The sequence below is a fragment of the Panthera pardus genome, unplaced genomic scaffold (genome assembly GCF_024362965.1).
Source record: "Panthera pardus isolate Hobbes unplaced genomic scaffold, ASM2436296v1 HiC_scaffold_4, whole genome shotgun sequence".
Taxonomy (NCBI): Eukaryota; Metazoa; Chordata; class Mammalia; order Carnivora; family Felidae; genus Panthera; species Panthera pardus.
The window spans coordinates 9,464,060-9,489,501 of record NW_026526969.1 but is presented as its reverse complement, the minus strand read 5'-3'; the positions used below and the strand labels follow the sequence as shown (position 1 = coordinate 9,489,501).

General features: G+C 40.7%; 1 protein-coding gene and 1 long non-coding RNA gene across 2 annotated transcripts in view; both read left to right on the top strand.

Moving 5' to 3' along the window:
* LOC109251252 (uncharacterized) overlaps window positions 1-5,686 on the top strand; it is a 33,601-nt gene extending 27,915 nt beyond the window's left edge. Inside the window, exon 2 of the long non-coding RNA XR_008419098.1 lies at window positions 5,560-5,686. This is a non-coding gene — a long non-coding RNA (uncharacterized LOC109251252). The remainder of the gene's footprint in view (window positions 1-5,559) is intronic.
* Window positions 5,687-7,393: 1,707 nt separating this feature from the next.
* The window catches only part of LOC128774765 (cytochrome P450 3A19-like), a 62,339-nt gene continuing 44,290 nt past the window's right edge, over window positions 7,394-25,442 (top strand). Inside the window, exon 1 of the mRNA XM_053894242.1 lies at window positions 7,394-7,401. The gene's annotated coding sequence lies outside the window, so the exon portion shown is untranslated. The remainder of the gene's footprint in view (window positions 7,402-25,442) is intronic.

Sequence of the window (25,442 nt, the reverse complement as noted above, 5' to 3'; positions counted from 1 at the left end):
TTTTATATGCTTGTTGGCTATTTTGTAACTTCTTTAGATAAATGTGTATTCAAGTTTTTGCCCATTTATAGCTCAGTTGTTCATCTTTTGTTTTTGAGTTGTAAGAATTCTCTGTATCTTCTAAATAAAAGTCCCTTATCAAATATATGATTTGCAAATTTATCTCTCAAACTGTAGTTGTCTTTTCACTTTCTTCACAGTATTTTCCTGTAGCACAAAATGTTTAATTTTGATGATGTACAGTTTATGTATTTTTCCTTTTATTTCTGTGTTTTTGGTGTCATATCTTAGAATTTACTGCAAAAGCTCAGATCATGAAGGTATATCCCTTGGTTTTCTTCTAAGGGTTATAAAGTTTTTGCTTTTAGGTTTAGATCTTTGATCCATTTTGAATTTCCTTTTATATGTGGTATGAGGTAAGAATCCGACTTCATTTTTTTTTTTTTTTTTTTTTTTTGCATGTGGCCATCCTCTCTTGTCCCAGCACCATTTATTGAAAGACAATTTTTCTCTATTGAGTGATCTTGGAAACCTTGTCAAAATCAATTGACCATAAACACATGGGTATAATTTTGGACTCTAAATTCAATTCCATTGAACTTTATGTCTGTGCTTATGCCTGTACCACATTGCCTTGATCATTATGGTTCATGATAAGTTTTGAAATTGGAAGCCTGAATTCTACAACTTTATTCTTTTTTTTTTTTTTCAAGATTGTTTCAACTGTTCTGGGTCCCCTACAATTCCATAGGAATTTTAAATTCATTATGTCATTTTTTTTTTTACAAAGAAGACAGCTAGGATTCTGATATGGAATGCATTCATCTGTAAATCAACTTGAGGAGTATTGCCATCTTGGCACTATTAAGTTCTAATCCATGATCTTTGGATCTTTTCCCACTTAAATCTTCTTTATTTCAGCAATATTTGTGGTTTTCAGAGTATAAGTTTTGCACTTCTTTTGTTAAACCTATCCCTAAGTATTTTGCCCTTCTTGATGTTATTGTAAATGGAGTAAAATTCCTAATTTCATTTTTGGATTTTTTTTGCAGTGTATAGAAATATATAGATTTTTGTATATTGATCTGGTATCCTGAAACCCTGCTAAACCAGTGTATTTTTTAAGTTATTGATTGATTGATTGATTTGTTTGTTTGTTTGTTTTGAGAGAGACAGGGACAGCATGAGTTGAGGAGAGGGAAAGAGAGAGGGAGAGAGAAATCCCAAGGAGGCTCCACGCTGTCAGCGCAGAGCCTGATGCAGGGCTTGAACTCATGGACCATGAGGTCATGACCTGAGCCAAAACCAAGGGTCGGAAACTTAACTGACTGAGCCACCCAGACATCCCTAAACCGGTGTATTAATTCCGATAGCTTTTAATGCATTCTTTCAGATTTTCTATGTATGACATCATGTTATGTCTTTTTAATTTAAATCAAGTTAGTTAACATATAGTGTAGTATTGGTTTCAGGAGTAGAATCTAGTGACCCATGACTTACATATAACACCCAGTGCTTATCCCAACAAAGGCCCTCCTAAACCCAATCACCCATTAGACCCATGTCACCACCACCCCCCCCCACCCCCCGTCCAGAAAACCCCAGTTTGTTCTCTGATTTTAAAATCTCTTATGGTTTGCCTCCCTTTCTGCTTTTATCTTATTTTTCCTTCCCTTCCCCTATGTTCATCTGTTGTGTTTCTTAAATTCCACCTAGGAGTGAAATCATATATTTGTCTTTCTCTGACTGACTTATTTCACTTAGCCTAATACACTCCAGTGATATGCAGAAGAATGAATTTGGACCATTTTCTTACACTATACACAAAAATAAATTCAAAATGGATGAAAGACTTAAATGTAAGACAGGAAACCATCAAGATCCTGGAGGAGAAAACCAGCAGCAACCTCTTTGACCTCAGCCATGGCAACTTCTCATTAGACATGTCTCTGAAAGCAAAGGAAACGAAAGCAAAAATGAACTATTGGGACTTCATCAAGATAAAAAGCTTCTGCACTGTGAAGGAAATAATCAGCAAAACTAAAAGGCAACCAATGGAATAGGAGAAAATATTTGTAAATGACATACCGGTTAAATGGGTTAGTATCCAAAATCTATGAAGAACTTTTCAGACTCAACACCCCAAAGGCAAATAATCCAGTGAAGAAATGATCAGAAGACATGAATAGACACTTTTCTGAGGAAGACATCCAGATGGCTAACAGACACATGAAAAGATGCTTAACATCACTCATTATCAGGAAGATACAAATCCAAACCACAATGAGATATCATCTCACATCTCTCAGAATGGCTAAAATTAACACCTCAGGAAACAACAGGTGTTGGCAAAGATGTGGAAAAAGGGGAACCCTCTTGCACTGTTGGGAATGAAAACTGGTACAGCCACTCTGGAGAACAGTATGGAGGTTCCTCAAAAAGTTAAAAATAGAACTACCTTCTGACCCAGCATTTGCACTACTAGGTATTTATCCAAAGAATACAAAAATGCTGACACGGGTACAGGCAACCCAATGTTTATAGCAATGCTATCAAAAATAGCCAAATCATGGAATCATGGATAGAACCCAAATGCCCATTAACTGATGAATGGATAAAGAAGAGGTAGTACACACACACACACACACACACACACACACACACACACACACACACGAATATTATTCAGTGATCAAAAAGAATGAAATCCTGCTTTTTGCAACAATGTGGATGTAACAACATCTTTTTATCTTTTTTAAATGTTTACTTACTTTGAGAGAGAGGGTGAGAGTGTGAGCATGGGGAGGGGCAGAGACAAAGGAGAGAGATAATTGCAAGCAGTTTCCATGTTGTCAGCTCAGAGCCCGACGTGGGGCTCAAACCCACAAACTGTGAGATCATGACCTGAGCTGAAATCACAAGTCAGACGCTTAACCGACTGAGCCATCTGGGTGCCCCAACAACATCATGTTATCTAATAATAAAGATGCTTTTACTTCTTTATTTCCTCTATGAACAGTTTTGTTTCTGTTCGTTTGTTGTTTGTTTTGCCTATCTTTCCTGGCTAGAACTTCTAGTACAGTGCTGAATAGAAGAGGCAATAGAAACATCTTTATTTTGTTTAATATTAGGGGAAAGTGTCCCAACTATATCTGTTAAGTATGGTGTTAGCTATGAGCTTTTCATAGGTGCCCTTTATCAGGTTAAGGATATTCCTTTACTATTTCTAGTTTGTTGAGCGTTTTTATTGCTAAATGGTGTTGCATTTTTGTCAAATTCTTTTTCTGCATGTATTGAGATGACCGTGTAGTTTTTAAAAAAGGTTTTGTGGGGCACCTAGGTGGCTCAGTCAGTTAAGTGTCCAACTTTGGCTCAGGTCATGATCTCACAGTTGGGGAGTTCGAGCCCTGCATTGGGCTCTGTGCTGACAGCTCAGAGCCTGGAGCCTGCTTCGGATTCTGTGTCTCCCTCTCTCTCTGTCCCTCCCCTGCTTGTGCTCTGTCTCTCTGTCTCTGTCTCTGCCTCTGTCTGTCTCTCTCTTTCTCAGAAGTAAATAAACACTTAAAAAATTTTTTTAATGTTTTGTTGTTATACTGTATTATGTAACCTTGCATAACCTCTTAGTTATAGTGTATCCTTCTTTTGGTATGTTGCTGGGTTCAGATTGCTAATATTTCGATGAGGATATGTGTATCCATGTCATAAGATATGCTGGTTTGTAGTTTTCTTCCTCTGTGATATCTTTCTCTGGTTTTAGTATCAGAGTAATACTGGCCTCATAGAATGAGTTTGGAAATGTTCCTACCTCTTCCGTTTTTTGAAGAATTTGTGCAAAATTGGTGTTGATTCTACTTTAAATATTTGCTAGAACTCACCTGGAGCTGAGATTCATTTTGTGCATAGTTTATTCACTACCAGTTCAATCTTTTTATTTTTCTTTCAGGTTGCCTGTTTTTTTTATTTGTCACTTTCTAGTTTGTGTTTTTCTAGAAATTTTTTCATTTCATCTGAGTCATCTAATTATTGGCATACAGTTGTTCATGGTATTCCTTTTTAGTCCTTTTTATTTTTGTAATTTCTGCAGTAATCTCTCTCTCATTTATGATAATAGTAATTTGAATCTTCTCTCCTTTTTGCTCACCTGTCTAGCTAAGTGTCTTTGAAATAATGAGCTTTGGTTTCATTGATTTTTCTATTGTTTTTTTTTTATTCTCCATTTCATAAGTTTCTGCTCTTGTCTCTATTAAGTGCTTTCTTCTACTTGCTTTGGGTTTAGTTTTCTCTTGTTTTGGGGGCATGTTTATGATAGAAAGTTGAATCATTGATTTGAGATCTTGGTTCCTTTTTTTTTTTTTTTTTTTTTTTTACATTTTTTTTTATTTTTAAGTAATCACTATACCCAACATGGGGTTCAAACTCACAGCCCCAAGGTCAAGTGTTGCAAGCTCTACCAACTGAGCCAGTCTGGCACCCTGAGATATTGGTTGTTTTTATTTATTTTTTTTGTTTTTTTTGTTTTTTTTTTGTTTTTTTTTTTTAATATATGAAATTTATTGTCAAATTGGTTTCCATACAACACCCAGTGCTCATCCCAAAAGGTGCCCTCCTCAATATCCATCACCCACCCTCCCCTCCCTCCCACCCCCCATCAACCCTCAGTTTGTTCTCAGTTTTTAACAGTCTCTTATGCTTTGGCTCTCTCCCACTCTAACCTCTTTTTTTTTTTTCCTTCCCCTCCCCCATGGGTTTCTGTTAAGTTTCTCAGGATCCACATAAGAGTGAAACCATATGGTGTCTGTCTTTCTCTGTATGGCTTATTTCACTTAACATCACACTCTCCAGTTCCATCCACGTTGCTACGAAATTGTGGTTTATATACACAATGAAATACTACGTGGCAATGAGAAAGAATGAAATATGGCCTTTTGTAGCAATGTGGAGATATTGGTTGTTTTTAAATGTAGTCATATATAACAGTAAACTTCTTCCTGGTCACTGTTATTGCTACATCACATGAGTTTTGGAATATCATGTCTTCATTTTTGTAATCTCCAAGTAATTCCTTAGTGCCCTTTTGATTTCTTCTATGACCCACTGGCTATATAGTAATGTAATGTTTAAGGTCCACATATTTGTGGGTTTACCAATGTTGTTTGCATTCTCAATTTATAATTTTATTCCATTGTGATTGAACTGAATGCTATGTATTATTTGCAACATGACAACACTTGCTTAAAAAGCATGATTAAAGTATCATATTATAGTTTGTTTGTCCAGAGACTCCGGTCCAAAAATAAAAATCTAACAGATCCAAGAATGTCATCCTGTTCCTCTAGTTACCCAGAGATAAGGAAGAGGGCACTGATCTCACTGCTGTAGTGGTGGTTCCTGTGTGTGATTTGTCCTGGCTCAGCGATTGGCTTGAGGTCATAGAGGGAATGACTCCTGGTTTCAATGACTCCTGGTGTCTTTTACTCTTCTGATTGAAGGGAAAGTTATAATTATTCCAGGTAAATTTTGCATTTTCACTGTGCTTTCCATTGTTCTTTTTCCTTACAGTACTCTTCCCATTCCTTACCCCAATTTTTGAACTATTAAATATCTGGCTATGTCCAAAAAGGGTTCCTGATTTTTTCACAAAATCTGTAAAAAAGATGAAGGAAAGTCGCCTCAAAAATAAACAAAAGGTAAATCCAGTAGTGGTTACACGCGGGTGTTCGCTCTTGATTTTTTATTGAGTTGTGTACATCTCACGTGTGCACTTCTATGTATGTTTTATGGTAGGTAGAGAACCGTAGGGTTTAGAACAGGAGAGTTCTAACATTTTAGAAAGAATGAAAAAGGTGAAGATTAAGGAAGGAGATGAGAAAATGAGTCACAGAAAGAATTTTTATTTTTTTTAAATACAATTTATTGTCAAATTGGTTTCCATACAACACCCAGTGCTCATCCCAACAGGTGCCCTCCTCCATGCCCATCACCGACTTTCCCCTCTCCCCCACCCCCCATCAACCCTCAGTTTGTTCTCATTCCTTAAGAGTCTCTTATGGTTTCCCTCCTTCCCTGCCTGTAACTTTTCCCCCTTCCCCTCCCCCATGGTCTTCTGTTAAGTTTCTCAAGATCCATATATAAGTGAAAGCATATGGTATCTGTCTTTCTCTACCTGACTTATTTCATTTAGCATAATACCCTCCAGTTCCATCAAAAGTTGCTGCAAATTGCCAAGAGAAAGAATGTTTAAAATTTAATAATAAGCATGGCAATTAGTGTGTCACTGCATAAAATTTGGTGAGAGAAAAACTACCATTTCCCTTCAACTATTTGTCAAAGGGTAAAAATTACTGTGTAAAATCATTTTCCTCATAGTAAATTTCCCAGATCTTATGCTGCAAAGAATCCCTTCAATTCCAAGCCTCTTATTTTAGACATTCTTCAGTGGAAGGTACCATCAGCCACCTACCTGGTGGAGTATAGTCTCTGTTAAAATTGAGCTTGTCATTGTCTGGAGTGGGCAGGAGTCTTCTCTGGGCACTGAGGCTATAAGCTGGCTAAGTCAGCTCTGCCTTCATGAGGCCTGGTGGCTCACACAAGGATGTGTGTACAATAGGGAGACAGGGCTGGGTACCCCAGGATGTCACTGAAGATTGTGCAGAGTTTTGGGAGGGTGAGACATTGGAAGATGCTGACACAGTAGCTCCCCATGGACTCTGCGGAGGTCAGAGGATTGGTCTATGTGGCTAAACATTAAAATAAGGCTGATTTAAAAAGGACTGGCATCAGAGACTTTCTCCTGAGCAAGCAGGAATGAGAGGAGAGGGAGCAGACAATTCTTTGGCCAGGAAGCTGTGTTCAAAAGCCAGAGAAGCTGAGGATCAGAGGGAGCAAGAACCAAGAAGCAGTGGGACACAATGGCTGCATTCCTGTCAGGGAAACATCTTGCTCTCGTAGATTTGTAGCTGAAAGTTTTGTTTTGTTTTGTTTTGTTTTGTTTTGTTTTGTTTTGTTTTGTTTTGAGAGAGAGAGCGCGAGTAGGGGACAGGTGAAGGGAAAGGAAGAGAGTAGGCTCCACACTCGGGGTGGGGGAGCCTGAGGACCCTGGGATTATGACCTGAACTGAGATCAAGAGTCAGCCCTTTAACTGACTGAGCCACCCAGGCACCCCAGTAGCTGAATGTTTTTGTTCACTGATGACTCAGACAACACAGGTCAGACTTCTGGAAGTAAAGAGGCCATATTTTCAAGAAAGAGGTTAAGTGCTGCACCTCTGATTTATTTCTGACTTCCCAAGTAACTTTTTGTCATTGAAACTTCTCTTTCTGCTTCCAGCACCAAGTAGATTTGCTTCAGCTGCTGATTAACTCCCAGAATTCCAAAAAAAAAAAAAAAAAGACACCCATAAAGGTAAGCAAGGAGAGAGTCAGAAGGTGAGTGATGAGGTGACTCAGAGGCAAGGGGTGGCTCTGAGATGTGCAGGAAGGTTTTTACCAGATTTAATTTCTGCAAATCAAAGAATGACACATGTTCAGTTACAAACAGTAGCAGAAGCACTTTCCAGAAATACGCAGACACAACTTTGTTCAAAGTTTAAAGGGTAACCATAGACAAGAAAGTCAGTTCTCTGTAGATCACCTAATTCAGAACCTTTGGGGAGCTTGTTTCCAATGTCAATCCTCTGGCTTAATCAAGACCCACTGAATTTGAACCTCAATCTGGAAATTCACATCAAGACTCCATCACACAGGAGACACATGGCCCCAGAGTTGGTGACCTTAACTTGGAACACTTGGTTAAGGTTGTGTTCACTGGCTTAATATACTGTAAAGTTTTTATTTTATTTTATTTTATTTTATTTTATTTTATTTTATTTTATTTCACGTTTATTTATTTTTGAGAGAGACAGAGAGAGAGAGAGAGAGAGAGAGACAGAGTGTAAGTGAGGGAGGGGCAGAGAGCGAAGGAGACACAGAATCCAAAACAGTCTCCAGAGTCTGAGCTGTCACACAAAGCCTGACGTGGGGCTTAAACTCACGATCTGTGAGATCATGACCTAAGCCAGTCAGCCGCCCAACCAACTGAGCCACCCAGGCACCCCTGTAAAGTTTTATTTTTTATTTTTTGTAATTAATAAGTAACTTGTTCAGGATGCCTTTCTGACTGTGTAAATACTGTGATTCTCTTCAAATTTTCACATACTGCTTTTATTGTCCATGGATGATATTTGACTGAAACCATCATTACCATGATGGTTCTAGAATGGTGACTTTCTAATTCCATCATTTATTCTATGTTTATGAGTTAATGTTTCATTGTTAATAAGCTTTTCATTCTCTCTCAATTAATTTATTTATATATGTCAGTATGATCTAATGTATTACTAATTTAGTCTCCTACGTCATTTTTTATTTAGCTCCTCAGTTCTCTCAGATTTGTCCTCTGGAAGACTTTTCAAGTCATCTCCTGTGTATTCTTTTTTTTCTTTCTTCTTTTTTTTTAGGTTTTTAATAGACTTTATTTTTTATAGCAGTTTTAGGTTCACTGCAAAATTGAGTGAAAGGCACACAGCTTTCCCATATTTCCCGCTGCTGCCACCTACAGACAGCATCCCCCATTAACAAAATCCCTTACTATGTGGCACATTTGTTACAATCAATGTCCCTACAGTTACCCATTATTACCACCCAAAATCCATAGTTTCCATTATAGTTCACTCTTGGTGTTGTGCATTCTATGGATCTTAAAATACATATAATGATGTCTATCCACGATTACAGTACATGGGGTATTCTGTATCCTTTTCCCATATCTTTTTTTGAGCCTTCTGATGTGAGACATTCCAGGTTCTTTTCTGTTTCCCCTGATGGAGCCCTGGAATCAGCCATTTCTTCAAGAAGCCCTGTTTCCTTTTAGTGAGAATAGTATTTAGAAACCAAAATCTGGGATCTAGGAGTGCTCCTTGCCACTATATTTATTTGCTTCTATTTCCTCCCAGTGGACCAATATAAGAACATCAAATGTATTTACACAGGACTGATAAACATAATCATTTCCATATCTATCCATAACCAGTAATGTAATGATGGTCTCTGTGTCTGAAAGAAAAAATAGCCTTCAGGGAATTTGTTTCTATGACAGAAATATTCCCATCATGGTTAATTTCAGGCTATCTATGGTTTGACAACCATCTCATAAAACTCTTGAATATTTAATAGTTGATTCTAGCGAATAAGGATGGGATTATGCCATCACACCACTAAAATATATCTCTACCTATATATACATCTCCTTCTATCCGTCTATCTCTTTCATTCTACCACTTTCTGTGATGAAGAAAATATTCTATATATACCTATTTCAATACAGAACCACTAAACACAAGTGGTTAAATGAGCCCTTGACATGTGACTACTGTCACTGAAGAACTAAGTCTGTTATTTAATTTAATTACTTAAAATTTAAATATGAATAGGCACATCTGGCAAGTGGTTACCGTACTAGACAGCAGAACTATAAAATTTGATTATCATGGAGTTCATGGCAATCAGGGGAAAGAGTCTGATAGTTGAGTTTATCCACAGAAGTATCACGGAAAGTAAGTCTAGGAAATCAGAACTCTGTATACCTTTCTTACACTCATTTTTTATTATTTTGAATTGTAAATTACATGTCTGTGGCAGATGCCATGTTAACTTCAGTGCTCTAAATATCTAAAGGTCCTACTACAGTTCTGATCAAATAGATTAGAGCCTAACCATGCTTAGTTTCTGCCAGGAGATATCCAAAGGAAGGCCAACTTGTATTCAGGGTGGGACCATTCACTAAGGAAGGTGACATTCAGGCCATGTTTGAATAAGCACTGCTAATTCCACTCACTGATTCTGTTTGTCTATATTTCAGGCTGGCCAATGTCCTTCTATTGATCATTTTTTCTCCTACTGTTTTTGTTTTAAATTTTTTATTTATTTTTGAGAGAGAGACAGAGACAGGGTGTGAGTGGGGGAGGGGCAGAGAGAGAGAGGGAGACACAGAATCCAAAGCAGGTTCCAGGCTCTGAGCTGTCAGCACAAAGCTTGATGTGGGGCTTGAACTCGCATGTGAGATCATTACCTGAGCCAAAGACAAATGCTTAACTAACAGAGCTGCCCAGACATCCCTCTCTTAATGTTTTAATGTAGTTGATTAGACTAGGATCAGACACCACTCTTTTAGCTTTTTGTCTGTGTTGTAGTTTCTGTACATATCTGAGATCATCCATTGGAAGAGTTGTGCCCCAGATCTATTAGCTGAGACCTCCGGAAGGTATAATCTGGGCCTCTCAAGCTAGGTTGTGCACACAAATCCTCACATCTCATGAAACTCAGATTTTGATTTGATACTTCTAGGGTGAGGTTTGAGATTCTGCATTTCTAATAAGCTCCCAGATGCAGTAGATGCTGCTGGTCCATGGGCCACACTTTGAATAGCAAGAGTTTATCTGTAGCCCAATATTGTTCTCTTAAGTTCATGCAATTTTCCCACATAAGTTTCCTTATGTTTAGGTGAAAGATCATTTAATTTTCCTGACAATTAAGCCTTAGCATTGTAAACTCTCTCTCAAAAAAAAAAAAAAAGCTGTATTTTAGGTAAAAGAGTGTAATTTTTTCATGGGGAAGAATGCTACTTATTGGTAAATATTTTAAGACATTACGAGGATACGCTAAACACAGTGTGCATTGGACAGAAATGCCATTTCTGAATGAAATTACCCACATCTGTTGGTGGGGGGGGGGGGGCATAAGCAGGAACCGTTGGCCAAGAATAGTATAGGCCTTGGGAATTACCAGATCAAGACAACCTTTGCCTCTTTCTGACTCTGTAAGATAGACATCAGAGTACAAACCTCTCCCAGTTTGATTCCCAGTTGCTTTTACAATTTTATCCCTGCGGGATTTGGGCATTTCAAATGGATTTCTCATCATCTAAACTGTGATGTTTTCCATTCACCAGCTTTGGCTAAAATGTCTTTGCTCTCCTTTTAGCTCTGTCTGATCTTGAACTAGTAGCTCAATCTGTTATCTTTATTTTTGCTGGCTATGAGACTACCAGTACTTTCCTCTCCTTCCTTGTGTATGAATTGGCTACTCACCCTGATGTCCAGCAGAAACTGCAGGAGATTGATGTGACTTTCCCCAACAAGGTGAGTGGGTCACTCCTTTAGAGGGAGTCAGGGTAAGGTCAGTTATGCCTCAGTGACAGATTAGTCCTCAAATCTAGTGGGTTTTGATAACAAAGCTTTATTTCTAACTCACATTCATACATCCAACATGGGTGTTAGTGGAGGATGGGAGTCTTTGCTCAGGGATACAGGATAAAGAGGCTCTACTTTCTTATCCCTGCATTATCTGGATCTTGGGGAACAAGAACTAGAGTGTTGTTCATTTGCTTTTCAAAGTGGTTTCTCCTAAGTTCATGTAGGATGGGAAATATGGGGATCTATGTGGATATTGGATGAAGTGTCATCTCTAATTATCTCAATGTAACAAGACAGGAAACTGGGCTACAGAGAACAACATAATTTTCTTTTTTTATAAATTTTGTAAATGTTTGTTTATTTTTGAGAGAGACAGAGCATGAGCCAGGAATAGATAAAGGGAGACACAGAATCTGAAGCTAGCTCCAGGCTCTGAGCTGTTAGCACAGAGACTGATGTGGGGCTCGAACTGTGAACCATGAGATCATGACCTGAGCTGAAGTCAGACACTTAACCAACTGAGCCACCCAGTTGCCCAGAAAAACAACATAATTTTCTTACACTATCACATAACTAGTGGTGAAGAAACTAAGCTAGGAGCCAGGGACCCTGGATCCTGATCAACCTTTAACCTCTACAGTGTTGGCTCTTAAATATAACAGCAAGCAAGCAATGACATATACTGACCACATTGTTTTCAGATCTCTGCCCAAAGTTGAATTCCCTGCTTATGAAGAGACCTGGCCTCTGGGGTAGAGTGACTTATTTTGTGTGCAGTGAAACCCCAACATGACAACTATGAGATCCTTCCAGCAACTGTGGCTGAGACTAGGGTTCTGATCCCCTTTACAACTTTCCCTAGAACTGAAATTGTGTGCCCACAATTGGTAGGATCCAATCCTACCCTTCTCTTGCCATATTTGGGTTGAAAGAAACTAGTGTCTCTCCAAATTATTTATAGTTTTTACATAATATGGTGTTTTTCTCCAAATATTATATATATAACTGAAGATCTAGGAAGCAGGATATTTCAACTAAAAGAGTTTATGTGGATAGGGGATATTCTCTGTTACATGTTCTCCTTTCTTGGTACGGATGTGTGGCCCCTGTTTTAAAAAGAAACAATGCAGTCAACATATTTCACTTAAGAGTAAGGGTTATAGGGGCACCTGGGTAGCTCAGTTGGTTAAGTATCTGACTCCTGATTTTGGCTCAGGTCATGATCCCACAGCTGTGGGATTGAGCACCACAGTGGGCTCTGTGCTGACAACATGGAGCCTGCTTGGAATTCTCTCTCTCCCTCTTTCTCTCTCCCTCACTCTCTTTCTCTCTCTCAAAATAAATAAATAAACATTTTTTAAAAAAGAATAAGGGTTGGGCGACTTGGTGGCTCAGTTAATTGCGTGTCTGACTTTGGCTCAGGTCATGATCTCCCATTTTGTGAGTTTGAGCCCTGCATTGGGTTCTGGGCTGACAGCTCAGAGCCTGGAGTCTGCTTCAGATTCTGTGTCTCCCCCTCTCTCTGTCCCTCCCATGCTCATGCTCTGTCTCTATCTGTCTCTCGATAATAAATAGACATTAAAAAAAATTTTTTAAAGAGTAAGGGTCACAGAATATTAGTGATTACTGTTCATATGAGGAAGAAAAACCACTACATGATAGTGGGAATGATTTCAGGCCCTACTTAGGTTATTATCCCATTGGTTTTCCCTAGTCATTACTATTGCACACATATCAGTGGGCCGTTGAACAGACCAAAAGACATGGTAGATACTAAAATGTTCATAAATGCCCTTTACCAAAACAAATGATTCGTAAGTGTTTCTAACACTTCAGTAGTACTGCGTACACTGAGTTGAACATTGTTCCCAAATCTCAATTTATCAAAGTATGTTTCTTTCTTCCAGGAACGTCCCAGTTATGATGCCCTTGTACAGATGGAGTATCTTGACATGGTGTTGAATGAAGCTCTCAGATTATACCTAGTCACTGGTAGCCTTGAGAGGGTCTGTAAGAAAGATGTGGAAATCAATGGTGTGTTCATTCCCCAAGGGACAGCGGTGATGGTGCCAACATTTATTCTTCACCAAGACCTGGGTCTCTGGCCAGAGCCTGAGGAGTTCCATCCTGAAAGGTAGAGGGATCCCTGGAAAAGGGAACCCACCCTTCTACTGGAGGATATTCCACTATTGCATGGTATAGATGACAAATATGTGATTGTACAATTATTTATTTATTACAGTATGTCAAAATTTTACATACTGTAGACTAGATAAAAGAATATTAAAGTCGTCCTCAGTACCAATATGTCAGGATTATTAATAATGGTATGTAATGTCCTTGTGGACATTTATCTAGGCATATATAGATTACTAAAATTAGGATGGCATTATATATTTTTTAAACAACTTACCTAATGTAACAGTAAACTAATAACTTACTGTATTTGTGTTTATCTGATTACATGAATATGCCATAATTTACTTACCACTATGTTATTGAAGGAAATAGAATTTTTTTATCCTTTAAGTTTTTCCTGTCCTCTCTACCTCTCTGGATATACCCCCACCATATGGCCCCATGTTTGTAAACCTTGGCTGGCATTTCCACCAGCCCTAGTGGGAGAGCAGAGGCTGTGGAGCTGAGAATCATCTCCCTGGCAGGAGGAGAAACCTCATGAGATGGGGGCACACACAGGTCCTGTGCTGTCTGTGGCTGCAGTCCTGTGCCAGCTCCCACCTCTCTTGGTATCTGGGGTTAGTCCAAAGCAAAATCATCTGCTCTCTAGCCATCTGAGACATCCTCCTTGGAGAGGTCTTGAGTTTTCTCTCTGGGAATCCAGAGCAGAGTCTGACTTTGGGCACAGCTTGAATTCTGCAAAGAGTTGGTGTTTTCCTGTTTATTGTATTGGTGAGAAAAAATTGGAGTGAACTTCGTAGGGATCCAGACTTTTAGTCCTGATTCTAAGCTCCCTGATGGCAGGGCCCTTGTCTTGTTGCATGGTGCCCCTAGTGCTAGCATCGTGCCTGCATATAGTACTTGCTAAAAGAAGTCAGAATTGACCAAGTCACCTGTTTTCTGGACCAGAAGACCTGGTGGTTCCCACAAGCTCAGCAGTCCCTGCTCCTGTAGCTTCTCAGACAGAAACCAGAGACTCCTGGTACTTCTCTGTGATTCACTCAGTCATGACATGAAGTACTTACCTATGTGTGTCAGGGACTGTGCCAGACAGTGCCAAATCCATATATTAAAAATGTCTATTATGGAGAATTTTTGACACATACAAGCATATCCTATAGACACAAGTCTGTGAAATACTTTTAATGCATCTATGTGTGTCCATCGTCTGTTCAACAACCACTAACCCATATCAGCTGCCCCATCCACACACCATTACAAAACCTTGCCTGATTCCCATATTACTTTAAGGCACATCATCTGTAATCATTCCAGAATATTCTCCATAACCTAAGGACTTTATAAAATTAGCTACTGACAATGTCATTATCACTTTCCCCATATCTGCATTTTTTCTTATACAAATATTGAGGGATGCATTTTGAAGAAAATATAAGTCTAAATTTCAGGATATCCTGATGGAACAGACAAGAATTCAGTGATTATACTGGTGATACACATCAGTGAGTATGATTACAGTGGAGCAGAATTGTGTGCCCATGTAAATCTTCTGACAGGCTCCTCTGGGGAAGTTCTTGGGGGTATACAAGCAGGGAGGGGAGGGAAAAGAAGAGAAAAATCACAGTGTAAATCATGGGAGACATTTCTCCTGCTTCCTTCTTGAGCATTTGGCCACTGTAAGTCAGTGGAGGTAGGAACCTACCTTTCCTTCAGTCAAGCCCATTTCCTCCTTGTCTTTCAGACTGTGAACATCTCCCCCCACCCCCCACCTGTAATTCTAGTGTTTAAGATAACTCTTTCTTTTGACAACATTCATCTCATCACCTCAACAAGTCTGACCACTCCCACAGGGTAAGGGGAAGGCAGAGGATCTGTAGCTTACAGTTTTCACTGCAGAATAAGCCAGGCAAGATTTCAGTGACCAGCCCCCAAGAATGTCTTGTGCAGTCCTGTTGAGAACCCCACACATGTGGCTCTTGTGTTTTTTATGTTTCACCAATATTTTTACAACTTCTTTTATGGAACCAGGTTCAGCAGGAGGAACAAGGACAGCATAAATCCTTATGTATACCTGCCTTTTGGAACTGGACCCCGAAACTGCATTGGCATGAGGTTTGCAATCATGAACACGAAACTTGCTGTAGTCAGAGTCCTGCAAAACTTCTCCTTCAAGCCTTGTAAAGAAACACAGGTCAGACAGAGAACTTTCTGCATAAAGAATGTGGTTTTTTTAGATGAAAAGATACAGAATAGATGTGTGTGTGTGTGTGTGTGTGTGTGTGTGTGTGTGTGTGTGTGTGAGAGAGAGAGAGAGAGAGAGAGAGAGAGAGAGAGAGAATGGGCTCATTTATCCTTAATAACTTGTTCTATTGGCCAGAGATCTATTTGGAGCCATCTGTGAACTTTTAAGTTTCCTTCAGCTCTGAGTGCAATGTCTGTAAATTATGAAAACCCAATTATAAGTGTCATTAGAGTCAGTGCAGTTAGCGTGACATGATTATGCAGACCTTTGAACTTGAGCAATGTTTTTTTCTTTCAAGTCCACTGAAAGGAAAGGAATGTATTATGCACAGTCGTGATTTGCAGTGATTACCACAACGTGACTTTTGAATGATGCTGTTCTCTACCACAACATACAGATAGTCTCATGACCATGGTTCTCAACCCCTGCTTGTACAGTGGAATCTGTGAGTTCTTTAAAAATCCTGATGCTCAAGTCATCTCATAAATTCTAATATAGTATGTATACCAATTTGACAACAAATTATATTTAAAAAAAAGAAATTCCAATATAATTCACCCACAGTGTGGCTTAAACATGCACCCATTGATTCTCAAGTGAAAGCAAGGTTGAGAATCACTGGTGTGAAGCATGTCTGCCAGATGTGAAGGACTCCCATAGTCCAGGACATCCTGACTACTTGGCTCCACCTTCTGCGAGCACTGCTCCAGTCAAATTGTGCTTTCTTTCCATCCCAATCTGCCATCATGAATGGACGTTTCCACTGGGAGAGGTGACAGAATGTTTAGCCATGAGGGTGGCCATACAATAAAATGTGTAATACCCACTCAGGGTGACTTTGCATATACAAAATTCACTTCAACATATACAAAATTAACTCTGTATCATTTTTCAAATGGTTGCCATAATGGCTAAGAATCTGTTCTCAATTTTAAAGACTCATCCTTTTTACTTAAAATTTCAATCAAAAAAGGACACAAACCAACATGAGTTTGTGTCCAGCCTGGTACAGAGAAGGCACTCAATAGATAGTCTGTTCAATGAGTGATGGGTGAATGTTTCCACAGTGCAGTCTTGAAAGATTACAGAGTAAGTTTAAAGAATCAGAGATATATGATGCTAAAAGTAATATTTATATCTTTGTAGTGCATTATTGTCCTTCATGTATCTTGCCTGCTTTGCTTCTTTTGTTTGTCAGGGCTTCATTCCTGGTTCTCATATACTTGTTTAACTGTTACAGATCCCCCTGAAATTAAGTGCTCAAGAGTTTATTCTACCAGAAAAAACCATTATTCTCAAGGTTGAGCCAAGAGATGGGAGTGTGAGTAGAGACTGACTTTCCCTAAGGACTTCCCCCTTTGTTCTTCAAGAAGCTGTGTCCCAGAATACCAAAGACTTCAATTTACTTTGTGAGTAAAACCCAGAAATAAAGGTGGGTTTCATGGACCACCCATGACGGATGACTAGAGATTCTGTAGCTTTCTCAGTGTCTGTATGGAGCATTATATCTTGTGGAGAGTAAAGGAGGTGACTAATAAGTACCAGACATGTAGACTCAGCCTATCTGGTTCCCATAGACCATCCCCTGTTATACCATCTACTCCCCTGAGCACTGATCAAGAATAAAAATTTCTCAACAATTTTATCAACAAACTTTCATGAAACAAGAATTTTTGTGGTGACTGTAGTAGTGACATTTATATCACACATCTTATTTTGAATATTACACATTAACTACTACACTGTGTCAATCAACATCTCTTTACAAAACTATTAACTGATAGGGGGCGCCTGGGTGGCTCAGTTGGTTGAGCGTCCAACTTCAGCTCAGGTCATGATCTCACACTCTGTGAGCTCGAGCCCCACTCGGGCTCTGTGCTGACAGCTCAGAGCCTGGAGCTCGCTTCAGATTCTGTGTCTCCCCCTCTCTCTGACCCTCCCCTGCTCATGCCCTGTCTCTCTCTCTCTCAAAAATAAATAAAAACATATAAAAAATTTTTAAGTATTAACTGATGCTTCCTGCACATTAAGGTGGAATCTGTAGAACTGATGAGTGAGGGACAGTGACTGCATGTTTTTGACCATCATAGTCACTGGGTGGGTGGGGTTTGTTCAGAATTCCAACATGATATGTTAAGATAGGTGAGAGTCAATCCACTGTGAATTTGCCCACCGTTCAGAAAGTATATTCATAATTTAATTCTACTGGTTTTGGGGCACATGTTTTTTATAACCCTTGACTGAGGCAGTTAGTATTATATTATTAGTTTTGATATAATGTTTTCATCTCATCTGCCCTATTGTTTTGGTAGTTAGGGAACATGCTTTCTCTTTGTGTTCCATCCTCAGCTTTCTACTATCCTGACACAGTGAACATTGAATAAGAGATGGTTGATTGGTCAGTAGCTTGGTAAGAAGAGCTAAAAGCATTTGTCAATTTCAAGTTGGTATCAGGAGCTGAACAGGATATATCATTCTTCTCCTCTCTGATCCCTACCCCTTCTTTTCCTTCTCCTCTCTTCTCTTCCATTGCTTTTCCTCCTGGGATAACTCAGTTCTGGCAACACAGCCAGATTTGCAGCCTCACATTGGGGTTCAGTAGCAGAGAATGGAGGCACAGTGACTCTAAAGTAGAGACAGAGTAGTGTGGGAAGGGTGTCCACATGGAGGAGCAGCCTGGCAAGGGTGTGGGAGCCCAAGCTGAGTGAGAGAGCTGTGCACACAGAGGGGTGATCTGGCAAGATCCAGAGCCTAAATATTATCTGGTAAGAGCCAAGTCATATGAGGAGGGCATCCATGAGTGTTAAGGGGTGGTGTTGGGATTAGTTACATAAAGGAGGATTGATCAAATAATAAATATAATAAGAATAATGGAAGCCAGGTTTCACACTGTCAGGATGGGACTCACTGATTTGGAAATGGAGAAAGCCAAATGAAGCCTATGTATTCAGAGATTGAATCTGATTGTCAATGTAAAGTCATGCTTTTCTATAGATAAATGATAGATTGATAGAAAGAGATAGAAATGTGTGTGTGTGTGCACGCACACGCACACATGTGTATGTGCAAAGACACATACACCCTACCTCTCTCCACAGACAGCTCTTAGAAACAGTGACCAACTGTAAGACCAATTAGCACATCTTATGCCCAGAACTTGGCCTATAAACATCATTTTCCACTGAAAGGACCTAGGGCTTTTCAGAGAAAAGGCTGATTCCAACCTGGGGGAGCACATGATGAGCCTGGAACATCTTGTCCTGCACAGAGATTGGGCCATGTCCACAAAACAAGGAGCCAGCCTGAGGGGCTTCACCGACCCATCAGGCATGATTTGGACATCAGGAAATCTAATGATAAGAAGGGATTAAGACCCACTGAATAAGACAGGAAAACACGAGTACCCACAGGTGTAATAAATACAGGATTGATTACAATTGATGAGGACACCGACACGGTTTCAAAGTACTACCACTCAAATACTCATGAGTTGCCAGGAAGAGAGAACAGTTCACAGAGCAGAGACCTGGCAGATGAATGAGCATCATCAGGAACAGGAGTAAGTGATGGTGTATCACCCAGTAGGACTCAGCCAAAAGAATCAAGCATCACCTCTGGGATATTCTTGCCAAGGAGGCAAACCTGAAAGAAATCCTGAAAAAAGACAAACCCAAACTGAGGAATATCTACTCCTAATCTGTAACTGGTGTGAAATCTTCAACAAAGTCAAGGTCATGAAAGTTATTTAAAAAAAGAAAAAACAAGTCCAGATTGGAGTCACTTGCCCACCAATCCCACTTCAGAGCAAACCAAGACTAATGATGCTTTCAACCTATCCCAGAAAGGTGATCTTTTGAAAGTCTGGCTGAAATTTCCTGACGGGCACTAGTGAGTCATCTTCAGGATAGAAACCCTGTGGGTTCTTCCCCCAGAGAAGGTGTCCTGGCCTGAAACAATCATTGCTTTTCCCTCTAAGCACTTCCTGCCCCACCCTTCTTCCTCTAAAACTCTGCATCTTGTACACCGCCTGGGATCATCTGTCTCCCTGTCAGATGGGATGCTCCCAATTCATGAATTGCTTAATAAAGCCAATGAGATCTTCAACTTGACTTGCTGGAATTTTGTTTTCCAACAAAAGTCAGAGACAGACTAAGGAAGTGTTCCAGACTGAACTAAAGAGACTAAAGAGTGGTGGCATGGAAAATCAGTGCGTGAATAGGGTCCTTCAGCTATAAAGGACATTGTGGGACAGTTGGGGGAATTGAGGGCCCTGATGGATACATGGCAGTAATGTGTTAGCGTCCATGCCCTGACTTTGATGGAGAATGTCTTCTTAGGTATTACAGGGGATTATGAAATATCAGGTCAGCATTTACTCTGAGATGGGTCAGGAATGTAGTTCTTGGAACAGACTCTTCTGGAAGCTTGTGATTATTTTCAGGAGAAGTGGATCACAAAAGGAGCTTGGGCCTACACAGCTCTTCCCCTCCCTTACCTTAGGCTCGCTTGTATGATTTAATACAAGAGGTATCACCACAGTGATTGAGAGATAGGGAGCTATGAAGCTGAGATCCTGAGGTTCGAATCCCAGCTTAGTCCAGGACTGAGTCTAGACTGACTGGTGGCTTTGGGTAAATGAGTAAAAGATGCCCCCTTTGCACGGCTGGTCTCATAGTGCTTGGGCTGCATTTTGGAACCTGTATGTCCTTCAGCTGAATGCTACTGTTCACAATTAGCTCAGGCTTGATCATTTCCTCAGGTTGGGTTCCCTCTGCTCTAAAAGCAGAGCATGAGATGGGGGTTCTGGAGCAAATGGTTTACTCAGGGAGAGGATTGACAGGAGCTGGGTAGAGCAGGAATAAAAGCTGAGTAAAGTTGTGGTCTTGGGGGATCTTGATCTCATGAGGAGCCTTGGAACCAGAATTGTATTACAGAGTGGATGTCACTTTGAGGCAGGGGGATGGCATCTTGTACCCCATCGGTGGGTCATGGACTGGCATCCCAACCCCAAGAGGCACAAACTCCCAGGTGAAATGGCTTCAGTTTGGACAATGGTGATTCTTTTGAGAATAGAGCAATGGTAAGAGCCAGTATTCCCAGCAACTGGGGAATGCGTATGCTGCCCAGTGACAGGAATCTAGTACCTTCCTCCTCTATAGACACTTATACCTGGTGCCTTGAACTAATTACTTAACACCTTACTGCCTTGGTACTTTGTGCCTCAGAGTCTGTAAAATAAGGGGTAATGCCAATGCTTATCTGAAGCGATGGTGGAATCAGATGATGCAGGGCACAGTCCATGGGGCATGCAGTGAGCAATAATCAATGTCAGCTATTACCTTCATAGCTGTATTATCCTCAGTCCTCAGGAGGACATGTCAGTTTTTGATGTTTGGGCTCCAGCCTTGTCAACTCCATCTTCAATATGCCATTTTAGAAAGTAATCACATATATTCTTCACAGAGCTTTAACTATGAAGATAGTGGTGTGTCAGCTCTTGTTGTTTAGGAATTTTCCACAGAACAGTACCAACATCCCCATTCTAGAAGTGCCTTTGTCATGTGAATTGACCCCCACTGAAATAGAGTAGGGAGGTTTGCAGGAGATGCTCTCATGCCCTACCACTCAGACCCAACAGGAAGAGATGGACTGACCTCACAGGGACTTGATCTTTCACTACTTTACTATCCCAGCTGCAAGAAGAAAGGCTTTCCTTGTCACAGCTCAGCACCCCTTCACCCCAACAAAAGCTCTGCCAATGAGAAGCCATAACACTTCAAAATCCCAGGTTATTTCATGGACTTTAGTTTATAACCCCCTTCCAAGCCTCCCCTTTTCTTCTGAAAAAGGTGTACCTCCCCTTCATTCTTCGAACTTGGCCCAGGTTTTGCTACAGACTTTTTTTCCTGGATTGCAATTCTCTTTTTTACTTAATAACTCTCTTGTGTCTAGTAAAACAACTGGTAGTTTTCATTTTAAAGGCTAAGAGTCATCACAACTAAGTGTGGATAGTCTTGGGGGCAGGGCTGCACTGCAATGACAGAAGGAAAACCCTCCCACTGCATTCATGTGAACTCTCTCCAGCCCTCTCTTAAGATTGCTTTTCTGGTGCTAGAGTTATGACCAGTCTTTCTAGTCACCTCCAGGTTGTTCAGTGTCCAGGATGCTTGAAAAGCTAGAATGAGACATATTTATCTCTTCAGGGGTCAAAGATAGGCAGGAACCAAGAAATGTGGAGTAAACATTAGCTAATTCAGGAATTTGCTTCTGTCTTGTGACAGATTGGTTTTTGTGGAATAGGTGAGTATCCAGGGGGCTGGAAGTCCCTGTTGAGTGTGTGAACTTCATATTCACTCCTTTAGGCCAAGAATTGCCCTCTCCCAGATATTTTGTTTGAAGATGTAAATACATTTTTGTAAGTGTAGTATTGTAAGTCTGTATGTAAGTATATAGGATTCTATCATCTATTTACCTGTTATATCTCTTTATTATCTATCCATATTTACCTACTTATTTGCCATCTGTATCTATCTATCATAACATATCTATCTATCTATCTATCTATCTATCTATCTATCTACTATCTATCTATCTACCTACCTACCATCTGTGAATGTATCTATAAAGATAGAAATGTCTGAGGAGCCCCAGACATTCCAGCCCCCAGATGTTTGAGTCTCTCCAACCCAGACATATGAATAGAGCCTTCAGGATGATCCCAGCCCCAGCCTCTCTGCAACCACATGAGATCCCAAGCAAGAGCTGCCCAACTGTGCCTAGTCAACTCCATATTCATGGGCAAAATAAAAGATTGTCCATCCTTTGAAGTGACCTGTAACCACATCCAATCGTTGAAATATCCCTCCTTTACTTCAGTGGAATCAGATGAATAGGATCCTTAAACAGACGACAATTGCAGGGAACTGAAGGAAACCATCACTTTCAGTTCCTGTGACTCATGGAGGCAGCAGTGAGGTTGTGGGTGAGCTCAGAGAAAGGAATTCTGATGCCTAATCAGGGGTGGTCCTTGAAGTCCCATGGATCAGAAAAAAGGGAAGAAGGGAAAGTACTGACTTTATTGAGCCCCTGTCACATGCTGGGCCTCCTGGACATCAAGGCTTTGTGCCCCAGAATGCCTCTCAGTAGGGCAACATTGTGGCTGCAAGGGGTAGCCAGCTTTGAAGAGTTCACCAATATCTCCCTCCTACTGGTGCGTAGTCTTCACCCCATGAAGGGCCAGCCTATGAAGCAAGGCAAGGAGGATATTGTGGGCCTGGCTGGTATGTGTCTTCTGCAGCTGAGTCATAAGAGACAAAGATTCTCCTACCTTAACCTTCTTGGTCACTAGCTCTGGGGAGTGCCAGCTGCTAGGACAGCCAAGCGGCCATGTGGCATGCACCTAGGACCTCTGGCCACAATTGATGCTAACCTATCAGGCCCATGAGTGAGCTACCTTTGATGTAGGATATCCAGCTCAGTCCAGTGTGCAGATGACGGCAGCCCTAGCCAACAGCGTGGCTGCAGCCTCATGAGAGACTCAGGTTGGAAACACTGAGCTAGTCACTTCTGAATTCCTCACCCACAGATTCTGAGATAACGAGATCATCATTTTATGTCACTGTGTTTTAGGGTAATTTGTTACAGAGCAGAAACTAATACAGAGGATGAGGCACTAGAACATCTTGGATGACCATAGCAGAGAACTCTGAAGACTGTCCAGGGGCATGACTGCCATCTGGGCTTGTTGGGCAGGAAAGGAGGTGGTGGTGGTAGTGGTAGTGGTATGTGTGTGTATCCAGATGCGTGTGTGTGTGTGTGTGTATGAGGGTTTGTGTGTGTGTGTGTGTGTGTGTGTGTGTGTGTGTGTGTGTGTACTGGTATATGTACAGGTGTGTATGTGAGTATAGGTATGGAGTATGTGTACACATATTAAAGGGGCAAGATCCCAGCAATTGGTCTATGAGAGGCTGATAATTACTGCTACCAGTGGGCTGTGCTGGTTGTGGGGCAGACTCTCCCTGGATTCATTAGCCAGTTCTGTCACCTAAAAGTTGGGACATCTAGTTATTCAATGCTTGGGAGCCTCAATTTCCCCATGTGTGATGCAGGGATACACCTACCGGGGGGTTTTTGTGAGGTTTAAGGATATTAAAGTTTATGATGCTCTGACGTGATACTAGGCACCAGACAAGTCACTGACAGCGCTGGCCAGGGTCACTGAGATTCATACTTGTTGATCAGATTGTTGTTGGCTGCAGAAGAGGTGGAAGTTGGGCAGAAGAGGTGGAAGTTGGCCAGTTTAGCATGGATCAATTTGCTGAAGAGCCAATTTACTGAATGACTCAGTCTCTGGATTCCTGAAGATACTTTCTGAGGTTTCAGTTCTTCCCAACTCCCAAACTCTGTGATATGAAGAAGTGGGTTTTCCTGTATACACACTCTACTATTTTTATATCAGGACTTAGGTCCTTTCATGACACCTGCCCATTCCCTGCTTTGTCCTTTCCTTGCCCCACTCAGTGCCTCCATTCTTGGGCACTTTGGTGCTTTGGTATGATTTCCCTTGAGTCCACTTTATGTTCTCTCTATTTTTGCGTAGTTATGTCTCTGTCTCTGACAGAGAAATGAGAGTGATGGAATGTGCTGGGTCTAATGTGTTGCAATTATGGCAAATTGACTTATCTTGAGTTAAGAGCAATAAGGAAGCACTAGCTTAAAGCCAGCTTCTCCAGGTGTCAATGTTGTCATGGCTGCAGCCACATTGGCTAAAGCTTGGCCCTCCCTTTTCCAGTGACTCTCAAAGGGCTTGCATCATTAAGCCTCATGACCCTTTTTGTTATGCCACAAGAACTGGTATTAATGATTAATTAATTGGTCTATTTACAGAGAAATTTGACCTTTGCACCATCTTACTGAAATTTGAAGATGCATTTTCAAAAAGGAGATTATTCCATCATTCTTGTACTGCTTCAAATCACCACACCAACTATAGCTCTCTTAGCACCCTAGAATATAGAAATGATAAGGTTATGGCTTCTATCCAAGAGGATCTCCTAATTGAATTGGATGGAGAGACAGAAACATAATTACTATACAATCAGTGTGCCCCACATCCCCTGCTCCAGCCCATGAGAGAAGAACAGATCAATATTAATTTGCTGGGATCCATAACAAAGTACCACAGACTAAGAAGCTTCAACAACAATAATTTATTCTCTCACAATTCTGGAGGCCAGAAGTCCAAAATCAAGGAGTCAGCAAGGTTGGTTCCCTCAGAGGCCTCCCTCCATGGCTTGTAGATAGTCAACTTCTTCTTGTGTATTCACATAGTCTTCCCTCTGTGCATGTCTGTGTCCTGATCTCCTCTTCTTAGAAGGGCACCAGTCATGTTGGATTAGGGCCCATGCTAGTGACTTCATCTAACATTCTTTTCCTTCTTAAAAGCAACATCTCCAACTGTGGTCATGTTTTGAATTGCTGGCAGTTAGAACATCAGCATGCAGATTTGGAGGGGACACAATTCAGCCTGTACCAGGATCTATGGAGAGACTCCATGGACCTGCACATACCTGTCACAGGAGGGCTAGGGGACCTGCACTCATCAACACTGTGTGGAGGGTGGAACTGGATCTTGGGTGCCAGTGAGAAGGACCCAGGTCATCAGGGGCAACTCCCAGTCCTGATAAAAGCATGGACACTACCACAGACCATCAAGGATCCTCTGTAGAACCAGGGCAGGGAGCAGGTGTCACCTGTAAGGCCCATGGCAGAGAGGGGGTCTGAGGCCCACTTTTCCAGTTCAGAAGTCACACTGCCAACATTCTGAGCTCATTC